Source organism: Lynx rufus, unplaced genomic scaffold (assembly GCF_022079265.1).
Source record: "Lynx rufus isolate CCGP_SWC_20201006 ecotype Redwood Valley unplaced genomic scaffold, mLynRuf1.p SCAF_9, whole genome shotgun sequence".
Lineage (NCBI taxonomy): Eukaryota > Metazoa > Chordata > Mammalia > Carnivora > Felidae > Lynx > Lynx rufus.
The window spans coordinates 35817288-35836189 of NW_025814897.1; the positions used below are offsets into that span (position 1 = coordinate 35817288).

The 18902-nt window shown below is 35.3% G+C and overlaps 1 non-coding gene across 1 annotated transcript; it reads left to right on the plus strand.

Moving 5' to 3' along the window:
- Positions 1-1759: 1759 nt before the first annotated feature.
- LOC124506511 (U6 spliceosomal RNA) lies at positions 1760-1863 on the plus strand. The gene has a single exon (XR_006960774.1). It is a non-coding gene; the product is annotated as a U6 spliceosomal RNA (small nuclear RNA).
- The last annotated feature ends 17039 nt before the right edge of the window (positions 1864-18902 follow it).

Genomic DNA, 18902 nt, shown 5'->3' on the forward strand with positions numbered 1-18902 from the left:
TTTTAGTAATTATATACATTCAGATAAATTTACCTACTGAATATGTCTTGATTTTTGTGTAAAATGGAAATAGTTATAATGATTATGTAACATAGTTGATACCATAGATAAATAAATAAATGACCACTTTCAATGGCCTTGAGCGCATAGTCAGTGCTTAATAAACCTTATTTATGTCCTACTATTAATCATTATACAATTTTTAACATTATCTCTCTCTCTTTATCCTTCCCTTCTTTCTCTCTTTGCTATTCTTACACTCACATGCACACACACACACACACACACACACACACAGAAAATCTTTCATACAACATTCATTCTCCTTCCTAAATCTTTACTGCCTTATTTCTTGTACTAGTTTACTCTTTAGACTACCTGTATTTTAACAAAGAGCTATTGAACAAAATTCTCTCTTGTACAGCCTGGCATGATAAGGTTGACATCAGAATAAAAACAGATGCTAGATCACTAAACTTAACTTTGGATGAAAGGCGATGGGGAGAGAAAAGTTAACAGTAGGGAAATGGAATGAGAACACGGGAAGGATCCAAGTTTGAAATCTTTAATGTAGAATGTCAACAATTCTATGATCTCTTTTTCTTTGTCCAGTAGTCCTTAGAAAACAAACCTTCATTACTCAAGTTATCACTTGAGTCAAAATAGAAGGGATAATTTCATAAGAGATAGGTGAATCCCTGCTTCCATCCAATTCCTTTTCCCTCCTATAAAGCAGTAACAGGTTACTGCAGTGCCTGTGTCAGGTGTAATAAGGATTTTGGACAACAGAAATGCCTCCGGGACTCTTGAATATTCTCCTATTCTTAAAATTTCAATTATAGGCACATAGCCTTAAAAGCTTCTATTTTTGAAAGCTTAAAACTCAAATGTTTTCTTCTAAATGTATCAAAGATCTCTAAAATCTCGGGTGCTTACTTTTTTACTTCAAATAATGTTAAAAATAAAAGAATGCATAAAACTATGAGGGAAAATGACTAACTTAATTGAAAATGAATAGAAAATGTAATAAATGTATTAAGACTTTAAAATTTTACCTTGGACAAGTCCTGTTGATGTTTAGAGATCTATGCTGATGTTTATGGATCTACAGACTGCCAAAGTAAAATGCATAGAATATTCCATGTCTTGTTGAATATGAACAAAACATTTTAACAGAAACCTCAATGATGACTAAGCCACTTCATCCAAAGGTAGGGATTACATACTCTCCTTGATTAATTCTAAAAAGAAAAGTGACAGAGATCAGTAATTAAGTACAGAATATAATCAATGAAGAAAAGTATTCAAATTACTCAGTTCCCAAATTCCTTTTTTCTCTTAACTATATTTATTTTTCTCTCTGGAAATCAGAGAAATATATATTTATCTATATAAAAGCAACTACTTACCATTTTTGCTTTACCAATATACATGAAACTCTTCTTAATCCACCCACAGAGACAACATCTAAGTCCCTGAAATAACCCATTTTTAAACTCCTTGATGAAGTCAATGAACAAATATCTTAGAGGACTATGCATTCCATAATATATTCTGAACACCATACCAAGCAATTCTAAGCTTTAATTTATACACTAAAAGGGTATGAGTAGACATATATTTATTTTGATTATTTAGCTAAATTATGATAGCACCACATATAAAATCATATCATCCACAGTAGTCACAGCATTTTTATCTGTAGCATATAAAACATGACTCTATTTTAAGTTAGGATTCATAGCATTTAGAGAGAACAGTGCTTGCTTCGGAAGCACATATACTAAAATTGGAACGATGCAGAGATTAGCATGGCTCCTGTGCAAGGATGACGCGCAAATTCATGAAGCGTTCCATATTTTTCTGTGGATCCTGAGAAACTCAACAGAATACCGGGGGTGGGGGGAGGAGAAGGGGGGAAAAAGTTACAGAGAGTGAAGGAAGCAAACCATAAGAGACTCTTAAATACTGAGAATAAACTGAGGGTTGATGGGGGTGGGAGGGAGGGGAAAGTGGATGATGGGCATTGAAGAGGGTACCTGTTAGGATGAGCACTGGGTGTTGTATGGAAACCAATTTGACAATAATTTCATATTAAAAAAATAGAGATAACAGAAAATGGTAAATTGGATAAATCACTGGGGAGGTGGAGATATATAACACTGTCCAATTAAGTACTTACAATTCTTAAAGAGCTGAAAAAATATCTGCTAACTTCTGGTAGAGGGAAACCTGGAAAATTATAATCAGTAAAATGAGAGGCCATGATTTTTAAATTTTTATTGTTTATCCTGGCAGCTGGTAGGCTGTATGCTTCTTGTTTTTCTAATTAATATAAAGGAGCTCTCCTTTGGAAAAGAGATGTAATTATTTTCAAACCCTGACATACTAATTATATAGATTTAATTTAGGTGCTGTTTCCTTATCTGTATAAGGGAGACTATAATAACTTTCATGTGTGCAATAGTTAAAGTAATAATGTATGCAGAACACCTAACAATGCCAGATACCTACTGGAAAACTACTGGTTAATAAAAATTTAATTAAATTGTTTGTTTTATAACAAAGTCTATTACAAAGAAAAATTCACTGAGAAGGAAATATTGTTGACTGATTTGATACTTCTTTTGAAAACTTTAGCTTACAAGAGCATTTGTTTTTTTACTTTTAGGTGGATGTAATGTGAACTGAAGATGTTAATCAAATCATGCCTTTTGCTGCTGAAATATTGGACTTGTGGTACTAGATATAAAGCATGATGTGTTGACCTGTCTATGGTATCTTTACCAATGTGTAATAGAAAACTGACAGACTGTCTCCTGCTTTCATCCATCTACATGCAGGAACCTTGGTAATATATTTTTAGATCCAAATCTGAATGTCTTTCTCTAAATGCATCAAGAGAATTTAGTAACTATGCACAGAACAGTGATCTAGTTTTCTACCATGAAAAGTGTATAGAAGAGTGAAAATTGGTAAATTATTTTTGGCAAATTCCAGAATAATGTTGGTTACATAAACAAAATAGAAATAAGGGAGTAGAAATGTTTAAAGAGAGAGAAAGAGAGAGAGAGAGCAAGAGAGAATGAGAGACAGAGGAAATTTTGAAGTAATAGAAGGTGAGGCACATAAATAAGTAAACAAACAGATAAGTTTATCTTCAGCTCTAGAACATTCATTTAATTTAATGTACTTTAATGCTGAAGAATGTTTAATAAGCAAGTAAATAGAAGACAGGTACATTTTTAAGAAATACTACATCTCAAGTGTTAACATTAGTATGCAAATATTACCATTTTTCCATATAATTAATTTAACAACAAATATTCTAGGAAGAAAGCCTTTTTCCTATTCTAATTCTAGTTAACTCCAAACTTACTAAATCACTTCATTATTTTTCACCTTTCTTTTCACAGGTATAAGCTCACAACTTTATCATTTGCAAATAACTATAGGTAATGAGACAGTAACTTGTAATAATATCTACACTACAAGTTTGATACCAATATAATTCAATGATTTATCCTTATAGAATAGAGAAAAGCAGTCACTGAAGAAGGAGCATTGCTGAAAATGTCAGATATTGGAAAAATTATTCCACACTAATCAATTACATAACTCTCTGTGAAAGAGTATGAATAATCAGTCACACTTAGTTTCTTCAATATTGGCTGAAGTCTAAAGGAATATTTATTCTTAACTGCTAAGTAGGAGTATATGTTGCGTTCAATATTCCTTAAAAAATAAAAGGAATCTGCTTTATTGTTTGCCACTTGAGATTTGCTTAATATATCTTTTAGATTTTACAAAATAAAAAAAAAGCATTTTAATAGTGTGTCTTAACATATAAAATATATTTGAATGGAAGAAAAATGCTGAAAATAATGCAACACTAAATATTAATTGTCCATTGCCTTCATATAATCTTCCAGAAATTCACTTTTATTTTTAGTTTTAAGCTTTTTAAAATGTTTGTGCAGAAGACAGAGGGAGAGAGAGACCTGGGGAGAGGCAGAGAGAGAGTAATAAAGTGAATCTCAAGGAGACTCCACACCCAGTGTAGAATCTGATACAGGGCTCGATCCCAGGACCCTGAAATCATGACCTGAACTGAAATCAAGAGTTGGATGTTCAACCGACTGAGCCACCTCAACACCATTAGGAATTCGCTTTTAAACTCTAATTTTTCTCATTGTCAAGAAAGATATTTTGACTTTAAAGGAAGACGGCAAAGTCAGAAGATCCTAAGCTCACCTTATCCCATGGATACAATTTGATAACACCCACATGACTGTAGATAACCCAGAAAATGATCCAAAGACTGGCAAAATAAACTCTCCACAGCTAAATATAGAAAAGGGGCCACATCAAAAAGGGTAGGAAGGGCAAAGACAGCTTCCAGAGCTAAAGGGTCCACTGGACTGTCTGTTGGAGATAGGAACACTGCAACTGTGAAGAGCAGAAAGAAAAAGACTCTAACACTAGGAAGCCCACTTAGGGAAAATGAATCTCCATGACATTTTGCTTTGAGAACCAGAGGGGCTGAATTTTATTAGTTCTGAGAGTCAGCAACACTTAAAACCTGTAACTTTAAAAATCAGCGGACTTGGCTCTGTGAGAGCCAGGAGGGTCAGAGGAAACTGAGTCCCCACCATCAAAGGGACAACACAATAACATCCCAGAGATACTGCATAGAAGCACCAATTTGAAAATTGTCTGAGGTACATGTGGAAGATATGTATTTACTAATCTCACAGCATGTGCTGGAGGGGCAGGGATCCTTGGGAGACTTCCCCAGGAACAAAGGCATTGATAGGTACAATTTCCCCCTGTTCCCCAGCATGAATAGCCATGGGATAGCCGTGGGAGCCAGCCCAGGGCCAGCACTGACTTTCTAACAGCACATTCTGCTCACACATTCTCCTATGGACATGGCCTCTACAGCCACGCCTTGGGTCCAGGTCCCCTCCCACAGCAGACCCTTACAAACATTGGAGATCCTACTCCTGCACATACTGCAGATCCATCGCATCAAACTCGAACTCCCTGTGACTGCAGGACCCCTCTCTCATTACATCAGTGCAAACCTTGCTAACACCACACATCTCACCACTACGTACTTCTCTGGATCTGCCACCTTTAACATTGCCTCCTTAGGTCCCCAGCAGCTGCAGGTCCCTTCCCATTGGCAAGGACTCTTGCCATTGGCAACCCACCCATGCATTTTCCTGCAAGTCTGTATTTCTGTATCTCTGGAAAATGCCTGTTCTGACTCAACCAAAGTCCAAGGCAGCCCCAGATTGGCCACCTACCAACATAGGGACCAAACAACAAGCAAAGAGACACAAACAAGCCCACAACAAGCAAAGAGAGACATTGCCAATTACTGGACTGAAGGCAAAAGTTGGTTGGCCACAACAGTGTGTACACAACACATACAGTAAACACCCCTGAAGCACCAGGTTCTGGTCAACAGGGGACATGACACTGCAAGGCATTGCAGATGTCTTCTTCATAAGAGCACTGTTTTCACAAGTGGATGATTAAGCTGACTTTCCTAACACATAGAAACAGACACAGAAATTTACACAAAATTAAGACACAAAGGACTATGTCCCAAATGAAAGAACAGGATAAAGTCACAACAAATGAGGTAAACTAAACAGACATTGGTAATAGGCCTGATAGAAAATTTAAGTTAATGGTTATAAAGATACTCACTGCAATAGAGAAAAGAGTCAAAGTCCTCAGTGAGACCCTCAACAAAGAGATAGAAAACCAGTAAGGAACAAATTAAAAATTAAGAATTCAATAAATAAAATTTAAAATATTAGATAAAATAAATATTAGACTAAAAAGAGTAGAACAGATAGTGACCTGGAAGACAGTAATGGAGAGCAATCAAGCTAAACAGGAGAGAGTTAAAGTAATAAAAAATAAAAATAGATTTATGGAACTCAGCTACACAATCAAGCATAGTAACATTCACAGTATAGTCATCCCAAGAGAAGACAAAGAAAACGGGGCAGAAAATATATTTGAGGAAATAATAGAAGAAAACTTTCACAAATCTGGGGATGAAAAAAACATCCAGATCCAGGAGACACAGAGATCCCCCAACAAAATCAACAAAAAGAAGCCCACACCAAGACACATAGTAATAAAACTGGCAAAAAATAGTGATAAAGAGATAATTAGAAAAGGAACAAGAAAGAGAAAACAGTGACATACAAAGGAAACCCCATCAAGCTATCAGCTGATTTTTCAGAAGGAAGTTCCTAGTCCAGAAGGGAGTGTCATGATATGTTCAGAGTGCTAAAAACAGAAACAAAACAAATAAACAAAAAACTCACAGCCAAAAATACTGTTTCCAGGAAGGCTATCATTCAGAATAGGAGGGGACATAAAGAGTTTCCGAGACAACTAGAAGTTAAAGGGCTATCTAAACCAGCCCTATAAGAAATGTTAAAGAAACCTTTGGAGTGAACAGGAAAGACCATAAGTAGGAGAAAGAAAAGTAGGAAAAATTAAAGCAGTAAAAATAGTGACAGTAAAAATAAGTATATCTATAAAAAATAAGTTCATGTGTTAATGGATTCACAACATAAAAGTATACTAGGCATGACATCATATATATAATACGTGCTGGGAATAGAAGCAAAAATGGGTTCACACTTAAGAAACTGTCCACTTAATATAGACTGCTATATGCATAAGGTGTTATGTAATAACTTAATGGTAACCACAAATAATATACCCGTAGTATATATGCAAAAAAAGAAAAAGAAAAAGAAAAATGAATTCACATACAGCACTAAAGAAGGCAAGCAAACCATGAGAAAAGACAGAAAGAGAATAAAGGAACAAAAAAAAAACAACCATAAAACAAGTAACGATATGATAATCAATACATACCTATCAATAATTATGTTGAATGTAAATGGAATAATATCTCTAATAAAAAGATATGGAAGTTTTTTCTGGATCAGTTTCTTTTTTTTTTTTTTAAACAATTTTTTTTAACGTTTATTTATTATTGAGAGACAGAGAGACACAGAGCGTGTGCAGGGGCAGAGAGACACAGAGCGTGTGCAGGGGAAGGGCAGAGAGAGAGGAAGACACAGAATCCGAGGCAGGCTCCAGGCTCCGAGCTGTCAGCACAGAGCCCGACGCGGGGCTCGCACTCACAAACCGTGAGATCGTGACCTGAGCTGAAGTCAGACGCTTAACCGACTGAGCCACCCAGGCGCCCCTTGGATCAGTTTCAAGAGAATAGGAGTTCACGCTTCCTTAAATGTTTGGTAGACACAGGAAAAAGTCTGAAAAAACCTCCAAAAGCATGGAGGTTAAAGAACACCCTACTAAAGAATGAATGAGTCAACCAGGCAATTAGAGAAGAAATTTAAAAATATATATGGAAACAAATGAAAATGAAAGTACAACAATCCAAACCCTTTGGGACACAGCGAAAGCAGTCCTGAGAGGAAAACACATTGCAATCCAGGCCTCTCTCAAGGAACAAGAAAAGTCCCAAATACAAAATCTAACAACACACCTAAATGAAATAAAAGCAGAACAGCAAAGACACCCTAAACCCAGCAGAAGAAGAGAAATAATAAAGATTAGAGCAGAAATAAACAATATAGAATCTAAAAAAACTGTAGAGCAGATCAATGAAACCAAGAGTTGTTTTTTTGAAAAAATAAACAAAATTGATAAACCTCTAGCCAGGCTTCTCACAAAGAAGAGAGAGATGACCCAAATAGATAAAATCATGAATTAAAATGGAATTATTACAACCAATCCCTCAGAAATACAAGCAATTATCAGGGACTACTATGAAAAATTATATGCCAACAAACTGGACAACCTGGAAGAAATGGACAAATTCCTAAGCACCCAAACACTTCCAAAACTCAAACAGGAAGAAATAGAAAACTAGAATAGACCCATAATCAGCAAAGAAATTTAATCAGTTATCAAAAATTTCCCAAGAAATAAGAGTCCAGGACCAGATGGCTTCCCAGGGGAATTCTACCAGACATTTAAAGCAAGGTAATACTTATCCTTCTCAAGCTGTTCCAAAAAATAGAAAGGGAAGGAAAACTTCCAGATTCATTCTATGAAACCAGCATTACTTTGATTCCCAAACCAGACAGAGACCCAGCAAAAAAAAAAAAAAAGAGAACTACAGGCCAATATCCCTGATGAATATAGATGCAAAAATTCTCAAGAAGATACTAGCAAATCAAATTCAACAGCATATAAAAAGAATTTTTTCACTATGATCAAGTGGGATTCATTCCTGGGCTGCAGGGCTGGTTCAACATTCGCAAATCAATCAATGTGATACATCACATTAATAAAAGAAAAGATAAGAACCATATGATCCTGTCAATCGATGCAGAAAAAGCATTTGACAAAATTCAACAACGTTTCTTAGTAAAAACCCTCGAGAAAGTCGGGATAGAAGGAACATACTTAAACATCATAAAAGCCATTTATGAAAAGCCCACAGCTAATATAATCCTCAATGGGGAAAAACTGAGAGCTTTCTCCCTGAGATCAGGAACACGACAGGGATGTCCCCTCTCACCACTGTTGTTTAACATAGTGTTGGAAGTGCTAGCATCAACAATCAGCCAACAAAAGGAAATCAAAGGCATCAAAATTGGCAAAGATGAAGTTAAGCTTTCACTTTTTGCAGATGACATGATACTATACATGGAAAATCCGATAGACTCCACCAAAAGTCTGCTAAAACTGATACATGAATTCAGCAAAGTCGCAGGATACAAAATCAATGTACAGAAATCAGTTGCATTCTTATACACTAATAATGAAGCAACAGAAAGACAAAGAAACTGATCCCATTCACAATTGCAGCAAGAGGCATAAAATACCCAGGAATAAACTTAACCAAAGATGTAAAAGATCTGTATGCTGAAAACTATAGAAAGCTTATGAAGGTAATTGAAGAAGATATAAAGAAATGGAAAAACATTCCGTGCTTATGGATTGGAAAAGTAAATATTGTCAAAATGTCAATACTACCCAAAGCTATCTACACATTCAATGCAATCCTAATGAAAATTGCACCAGCATTCTCCTCAAAGCTAGAACAAGCAATCCTAAAATTTGTATGTAAACACAAAAGGCCCCGAATAGCCAAAGGAATTTTGAAGAAGACCAAAGTGGGAGGCATCACAATCCCAGACTTCAGCTTCTACTACAAAGCTGTAATCATCAAGACAGCATGGTATTGTCACAAAAACAGACACATAGACCAATGGAATAGAATAAAAACCCCAGAACTAGACCCACAAAAGTATGGCCAACTCATCTTTGACAAACCGGGAAAGAATATCCAATGGAAAAAAAACCAGTCTCTTTAGCAAATGGTGCTGGGAGAACTGGACAGCAACATGCAGAAGACTGAAACTAGACCACTTTCTCACACCATTCACAAAAATAAATTCAAAATGGAGAAGGACCTGAATGTGAGACAGGAAACAATCAAAACCCTAGAGGAGAAAGCAGGAATAAACCTCTCTGGAAAAAAAAAAAAAAAAAAAAAACCCTCTCTGACCTTAGCTGCAGCAATTTCCTATTTGACAAATCTCCAAAGGCAAGGAAATTAAAAACAAAAATGAAATATTGGCACCTCATAAAGATAAGAAGCTTCTGCACTGCAAAGGAAATAATCAACAAAACTAAAAGGCAACCAATGGAATGGGAAAAGATAATTGCAAATGACATATCAGACAAAGGGCTAGAATACAAAATCTATAAAGAGCTCACCAAACTCCACACCTGAAAAACAAATAATCCAGTGAAGAAATGGGCAGAAAACATGAATAGACACTTCTCTAAAGAAGACATCCAGATGGCCAACAGGCACATGAAAGATGCTCAACGTCTCTCCTCATCAGGGAAATACAAATCAAAACCACACTCAGATATTACCTCACGCCAGTCAGAGTGGCCAAAATGAACAAATCAGGAGACTATAGATGCTGGAGAGGATGTGGAGAAACGGGAACCCTCTTGCACTGTTGCAAACTGGTGCAGCCACTCTGGAAAACAGTATGGAGTTTCCTCAAAAAATTACAAGTAGATCTACCCTATGACACAGCAATTGCACTGTTAGGAATTTACCCAAGGGATACAGGAGTGTTGACTCATAGGCGCACTTGTACCCCAATGTTCATAGCATCATTTTCAACAATAGCCAAGTTATGGAAAGATCCTAAATGTCCCATCAACTGATGAATGGATAAGAAATTGTCGTTTATATACACAATGGAATACTACGTGGCAACGAGAAAGAATGAAATATGGCCTTTTGTAGCAATGTGGATGGAACTGGAGAGTGTTAGCTAAGTGAAATAAGCCATACAGAGAAAGACAGATACCATATGTTTTCACTCTTATATGGATCCTGAGAAACTTAACAGAAGACCATAGGGGAGGGGAAGGAAAAAAAAAAAGTTAGAGTGGGAGTGAGCCAAAACATAAGAGACTCTTAAAAACTGAGAACAAACTGAGGGCTGATGGGGGGTGGGAGGGAGGGGAGGATGGGTGATGGGTATTGAGGAGGGCACGTGTTGGGATGAGCACTGGGTGTTGTATGGAAACCAATTTGACAATAAATTTCATATTTAAAAAAAATGTTTCGTAGAATTCCCCTGGAAAGCTATCTGGCCTGGACTCTTGTATTTTGGCAGATTTTTGATTACTAATTCGATTTCCTTACTGGTTATGGGTCTGTTTAAAATTTATGTTTCTTCCTTTTTCAGTTTTGGTAGTGTACATGTTTCTAGGAGTTTGTCCATTTCGTCAAGATTACCCATTTTATTGGCATATAATTGCCCATAATATTCTCTTATTGTTTCTATTTCTGTTGTGTTGGTTGTGATCTCTCCTGTTTCATTCTTGAGTTAATTTATTTGGGTCCTTTCCTTTTTCTTTTTGATCAAACTGGCTAGTGGTTTATCAATTTTGTTAATTCTTTCAAAGGACCAGCTTCTGGATTCATTGATCTGTTCTACTGGTTTTTTTGTGGGGTTTTTTGGTTTTCAATAGCATTAATTTCTGCTCTAATCTTTATTAGTTCTTATCTTCTGCTGGTTTTGGGTTTTATTTGCTGTTATTTTTCTGGCTCCTAGAACAATATGTTTCTCTCAATAGATGCAGAGAAAGCATTTGACAAAATACAGCATCCTTTATTGATAAAAACCCTCAAGAAAGTAGGGATAGAAGGAGCATACCTTGAGATCATAAAAGCCATATATGAACGACCCAATGCTAATATCATCCTCAATGGGGAAAAATGGAGAGCTTTCCCCCTAAGGTCAGGAACAAGACAGGGATGTCCACTCTCACCACTGTTATTCAACATGGTTTTGGAAGTCTTAGCCTCTGCAATCAGACAACACAAAGAAATAAAAGGCATCCAAATAGGCCAAGAGGAGGTCAATCTTTCACTCTTCACAAATGACATGATAGCCTATATGGAAAACCCAAAAGAGTCCACCAAAAAACTGCTAGAATTGATTCATGAAATCAAGAAAGTTGCAAGATATAAAATCAACACACAGAAATCGGTTGCATTCCTATACACCAAGAATGAAGCAATAGAAAGAGAAATCAAGGAATTGATCCAATTTACAGTTGCACAAAAAACTGTAAAATACCTAGGAATAAATCTAACTAAAGAGGTGAACAATTTATACACTGAAAACTATAGAAATCTTATGAAAGAAATTGAAAAAGACACAGAAAAATGGAAAAAGATTCCATGCTCCTGGATAGGAAGAACAAATATTGTTAAAATGTCAATACTACCCAAAGCAATCTACATATTCAATGCAATCTCTATCAAAATAATCCCTACCAGCATTCTTCACAGAGCTAGAACAAATAATCCTAAAATTTGTATGGAACAAGAAAAGACCCCGAATAGCCAAAACGATCTTGAAAAAGAAAACCAAAGCAAGAGGCATCACAATCCCAGACTTCAAGCTATACCACAAAGCAGTAATCATCAAGACAGTATGATATTGGCATAAGAACAGATACTGAGATCAATGGAACAGAAGAGAGAACCCACAAATGGACCCACAAATGTATGGCCAGCTAATCTTTGACAAAGCAGGGAAGAATATCCAATGGAATAAAGACAGTCTCTTCAGCAAGTGGTGCTGGGAAAACTGGACAGTGACATGCAGAAGAATGAACCTGGACCACTTTTTTACACCGTACACAAAAATAAATTCAAAATGGATGAAAGACTTCAATGTAAGACAGGAATCCACCAAAATCCTCGAGGAGAAAGCAGGCAAAACCTCTTTGATCTTGGCTGCAGCAACTTCTTACTCAACATGTCTCCAGAAGCAAGGGAAACAAAAGCAAAAATGAACTACTGGGACCTTATCAAAATAAAAAGCTTCTGCACGGCGAAGGAGACAATCAGCAAAACTAAAAGGCAACCAACAGAATGGCAGAAGATATTTGCAAATGACATATGAGATATAGGGTTAGTATCCAAAATCTATAAAGAACTTATCAAACTCAATACCCAAATAACAAATAATCCAGTGAAGAAATTGGCAAAAGACATGAATAGACATTAATCTAAAGAAGACATCCAGATGGCCAACCAACACATGAAAAATACTCAACATCACTCATCATCGGGGAAATACAAATCAAAACCACAGTGAGATACCACCTTACACATGTCAAAATGGCTAACACTAACAACTCAGGCAACAACCAATGTTGGTGAGGATGCGGAGAAAGAGATCTCTTTTGCATTGTTGGTGGGAATGCAAACTGGTGCAGCCACTCTGGAAAACAGTGTGGAGATTCCTCAAAAAACTAAAAATAGAACTACCTGCGACCCAGCAATTGCACTTCTAGGCATTTATCCACGGAATACAGGTGTGCTGTTTCAAAGGGATACATGTACCCCCATGTTTATAGCAGCACTATCAACAATAGCCAAAGTACGGAAAGAGCCCAAATGTCCATCGATGGATGAATAGATAAAGAAGATGTGGTATATATACATATACACACACACACACACACACACACACACACACACACAATGGAGTATTACTGGGCAATCAAAAAGAATGGAATCTTGCCATTTGCAACTACATGGATGAAACTGGAGGGTATTAAGCTAAGTGAAATTAGTCAGTCAGAGAAAGACAAAAATCATATGCCTTCACTCCTATGAGGACTTTAAGAGACAAAACAGATGAACATAAGGGAAGGGAAACAGATGTAATATAAAAACAGGAGGGGGACAAAACAGAAACGACTCATAAATATGGAGAACAAATTGAGGGTTACGGGAGGGGTTTTGGGAGGGGGGGTGGGCTAAATGGGTAGGGGGCACTAAGGAATGTACTCCTGAAATCATTGTTGCACTATATGCTAACTAATTTGGATGTAAATTAAAAAAAAAAAAGAAAAAGAAAATAAAAAAAGCAGAGAAAATAAAACTTAAAAAAAAAGATATGAAGTGACAGGGGTACCTGGTTGGCTCAGTGGGTTAAGTATCTGACTCTTGATTTTAGCTCAGGTCACGATTTCATGGTTCATCAGTTTAAGCCCCATATCTGGCTTCATGTTGACAGTGTGGAGACTGCTGGGATTCCTTCTCTCTCCCTCTCTCTCTGTCTCTTTCCTGCTCTCTCTCTCTCACTCTCAAAATAAATAAATGTGAAAAAAAGATATGGGGTGACAGACTGAAAACAAAACAAATCAAAAAACATGACCCATCTTTATCCTGTCTACAGGTGACTCATTTCAGACCTAAAGACACATGCAGATTGAAAGTGAAGGGACAGAAAAGCATTTGCATGTAAATGTAAGTGAAAAGATCATAGTAGCAATACTAATAATGGATGAATAGACTTTAAAAGAAAGATAGCAACACAAGACAAAAAAGGGCACTATATAATCATAAAGGGAACAGTTCAACAAGAAAATATAACATTTATAAATATTTATGCACCCAACATGAAAGCACCCAAATACATAAAGCAGCTAATAACAAACATTAAGAAAGCAATCAATAACAATTCAATAATAGTAAGGGTCTTTATAGCCCTACTTATATCAATGTGTAGACCATCCAAACAGAAAATCAACAAGGACACAGAGACCTTGAATGACACATGGGACCAGATGAGTCTAAAAGATATATTCAGAACACTGTATCCTAAAACAGCAGAATACATGTTTTTCTCAAGTGTACATGGAACATTCTCCAGAATAGATCACATATTAAGCCACAAAACAATTCTCAACAAATTCAAGTTATACCAGGCATCTTTTCTGACCACAATACTAGGAAACAAGAGATCAATCACAAGAAAAAAATCTGGAAAGACTCCAAAACATGGAGGTTAAATAACATGCTACTAAACATGCTACTCAACCATGAACATCAAAGAGGAAACTTTAAAAATGCATGAGGACAAACGAAAATGAAAACATAATTGTCCAAATTCTTTGGTATGTAGCAAAAGCTGTTCTATGAGGGATGTTTCTAGCAATACAGACCTATTTTAAGAAGCAAGAAAAATCTCAAATAAACAACCAAGTTTTACAACTAGAGGAGCTAAAAAAGAACAAACAGAACCTAAAACTAGCAGGAAAAAAAGGGAAGAATAAAGATTAGAGCAGAAGTAAAGAATACAGAAACTACAAAACAAACAGGACGAAAAAAAAAAACCCTAGTAAACAGATCAGGAAAACAAGGAGTTGATTCTTTGAAAAGATTGACAAAATTGGCAAACTTTTAGAGAGATTCAATAGAGGACTCAAACAAAATCAGGAATGAAGTAGGAGAAATAACAGCCACCACAAGAATACAAAGATTGTAAAATAATGTCCTGAAAAATTATATGCCAACAATTTGGAGAACCTAGAAGAAATGAATAAATTCCTAGAAATATATAACCTTCTAATGCTGAGCAAGAAGAAATAAAAAAAATTGAACAAATTACCAGTAATGAAATTGAATCAGTAATCACAAAATCTCAACAAACAAAACAGGATCAGACAGCTTCACAGGTAAATTTTACCAACATTTAAAGAAGAGGTGATACCTATTATTCTCAAACTATTCAAAATAAATAAATTAATAAATTAATAAATTAATCAAACAGGAAGGAATACTTTGAAATGCATTCTATGAGACCAGCATGACCTTGATGCTAAAACCAAATAAAGACACTCCAGGAAAAGAGAATTCCAGGCCAATAACTCTGATGAGCACAGGTGCAAAAATCCTCAATAAATATTAGCAAACTGAATAAAAAAAAAACATTTAAAGAATCATTCACCATTATCAAGTGGCATTTATTCCTGGGATGTAAGGGTGTTTCAATTAAAAAAAAAAGGGGGGGGGTGGGCAGAAGACATGAGCACACATTTCTCCAAAGAAGATACACAGATGGTCATTACCCACTCTGGAGAACAGTATGGAGGTTCCACAAAAAAACTAAAAATAGCGGGGTGCCTGGGTGTCTCAGTCAGTTGAGTGTCTGACTTCAGGTGAGGTTATGATCTCATGGTTCATGAGTTTGAGACCTGCATCAGGCTCTGAGCTAACAGTTTGGAGCCTGGAGCATGCTTTAGATTCTGTGTCTCCCTCTCTCTTTGCCCCTCTGCTGATCGTACTCTGTCTTTCTCTCTCTCAAAAATAAATAAAAGATAAAAATATTTTTTTAAAAACTAAAATAGAACTATATATATATATATATATATATATAGTAGAGCTATATATATATAGTAGAGCTATATATATATAATATATATATATAGTAGAACTATATATATAATACCATAATATTTCACTCATATGTGTAATTTAAGAAATAAAACAGATAAACATATGGGAAGGAGAAGAAAAAGAGAAGAGATGGAAAAAAACCAAAAGAGACTCTTAATGATAGAGAACAAACTGAGGGTTGAGGGAGGGAAGGTTGGTGGGAGATGGGCTAAATTAGTGATGGGTATTAAGGAGGGCACTTGTGATGATCACTGGATGCTATATGTAAGTGATGAATCACTGAATTCTAATCCTGAAACCAATGCTTCACTGTTAAGTAAAAAGAAAGAGAGAGAGAGAGAGAGAGAGAGAGAGAGAGAGAGGGAGAAAGGAAGGGAGGAAGGGGGAAAGCAAATAGAACTACCATATGATCTAGTAATTCCGCTACTGGGTATTTACACAAATATCTTGAAAACATTAACTTGAAAATATGTTTATTGCAGCATTATTTACCACGGCCAAATTATGGAAGCAGCACAATGCCCATTATAGATGAATGGATAAAGACATTATCCATTTGCAACAACATGGATAGAACTAACAAATATAATGCTAAGTGAAGTAAGTTAGTCAGAAAAAGACAAATACTTTGATTTCACTCATGTGGAACTTAAAAAACAAGCAAAGAAAAAAAATGAGAGAAACCAAAACCCTGTCTTTTAACTATAAAGAACATACTGAATATTAGAACAGATTGATGGTTACCAGAGGAGAGGTGTGCAGTGGGATGGGTGAAGTAGGTAAAGGGTTTAAGAATACTCATCATGATGAGCACAGAATAAAATATGCAATTGCTGAATCACTATATTGTATGCTTGAAACTAATATAACACTGTATATTAACTATACTGGAATTAAAAGAAAAAAGACAAATATTTTTTGGAGATTCAGAGGCAATAGAAGCTCTAAAGATTTCAAATACATTAATAAGGTCTATCCTTCTGTTATTTGAGACAGTATACACAAGCTTACATCAAGGGATATTTTTCCAAATATTTCCCTATAAGAGTTGCCAAGATTTTGACCATGGCGAAATGTAAAAGTAATTGGTATAGTGCTTCCTAAACTTTCCCTAAAGTGTTTTTGGAATGGTATCATTGCAGCTACTTTTCAACTCTGAACTGTATAAAATTATACAAATATTACCACAAGCTGATCTTTTAATATCATTTTCTTGGAGTCACAGAGCTCTATAATTTCTGGTCATGTACATTGTAGCTTTTAATAACATCTTGATATTCCATAAGTGGTTTTGATTTTTAGTAGTTATATATCAAGATCCATGGTCTAATCACATGCAATTTAAGTTATAGTGTAATTTTGCCATTACAACATATCAATACACTGTAATTTTGATGGGTTGATTTATCTGGAAGTTTTCATGAGAAGAAAAAGCTACAAAAATGAGACTAAATTGTGACAGTCTTGGTATTATTAATCGCATATATAATTTTACTTAAAAAAGTAAATTCATTGGGAGATTGACTGCCAAAGATTTACTTTTTATGATGCCATTTAATATCATTAATGTGTATATAGAAGTTATGATCTTTACATTTGAGCCAAATATTAAAAAAAAGAAGACATAAGTTCTGTGACTCAAGGTTCTTTATTAATCACAGATTAATAGCATATTAATAAATATGCATTAAATAAATGCAGCCATAAAGACCATTGTCTCTATAATTGTACATTTTTTGCAAACAATATTTTTGAAATGACATATTTATGTATCTTATTAAAGCTCACTCATAAAACCTTATTTTTCCCAACTGACTTGAAGAACCCAACAACAGAGATTAAAATTAACTGTTTCAAATTAATCTTGAACTTTATCAATTTAGAGACATTAGAAAAATACCAGATAGAAAAGAAATAATTGGAGAGAAAAACCTTAGTGCTTCAGACTTCTTCATCTACCAGAATTATTTCTCAACTTTGTTCTCTGCATATTTATTTTCCAGTCATTAAGTAAATTAAATCAACAATTTTGGCTATGAGCTTATTTTGCAATATTGTTTTTAACTAACCCAATATATGATTAGGGAAAGATACTTTATATACTAAAAAATACAGAACGAAATGACTTGTGCTAAAGAAATTATATATACATATAAAATTCTATATACCAAAATATTTGCGTGTGTGTGTGTGTGTTTGTGTGTGTGATATAGTTCACAAGTTCAAATGAAGATAAGATCAAGTTCAGTGTGGTTATGTAAACTTTAAGCTAGGCTGTGAAAATAGCATCTAATTTAGCTATTTCTAGCCCTATGCTTTTCCCAGAGTGTTTTTTTGTGCCTGTGTGCCTGTCTTTCTGTCAAGTAATATCTCTATTATCCTTCCCAGAAATGTAGAGTTTCATTTCCTTCATGAGATTTTCCTACTCTATCCATTTAACATTGATCCTCATTAGCCAGCTTACATCAACATCAGTGAATTTCAGGATTTAATGTGTGTTATAATGGAAGAATTACTTTTGTATTTGGGTTTGACTTAGTAGGAATAAACTTTTCTTTATTACTTAATTCGTTAAATATTTTTTGAGACTGAGTTGTTTCGATTTTGTCAATAAAATATACTTTTTAATATAGTTTTTATTTTGAATTAACTGAAAAACATAGAAATATACATTATATATCATGCTAGATAATTTGCATAAAGAATATTTTTCACTTCGGGGCTGGTTCAGTCGCTTGGGTGTCAGACTTTGGCTCAGGTCATGATCTCACGGTTTGTGAGTTCGAGCCCCGCATTGGGCTCTGTGCTGACAGCTCAGAGCCTGGAGCCTGCTTCAGATTCTGTGTCTCCCTCTCTTTCTGCCCCTCCCCCAATCACACTCTGTCTCTCTCTCAAAAATAAAATAAACATTAAAAAATTTTTAAAGAATGTTTTTCACTTCTAAAATGTGAAAAAAAGACTTCCACTTCATAAATGCAAGGGTAAAAATGAAATAAAGCATTTAGCACAAGACTTAGGTGTAATAAATGGTAACATTAAATTAAGAAGGTATTGGGGTGCCTGGGTGGCTCAGTCGGTTGAGCGA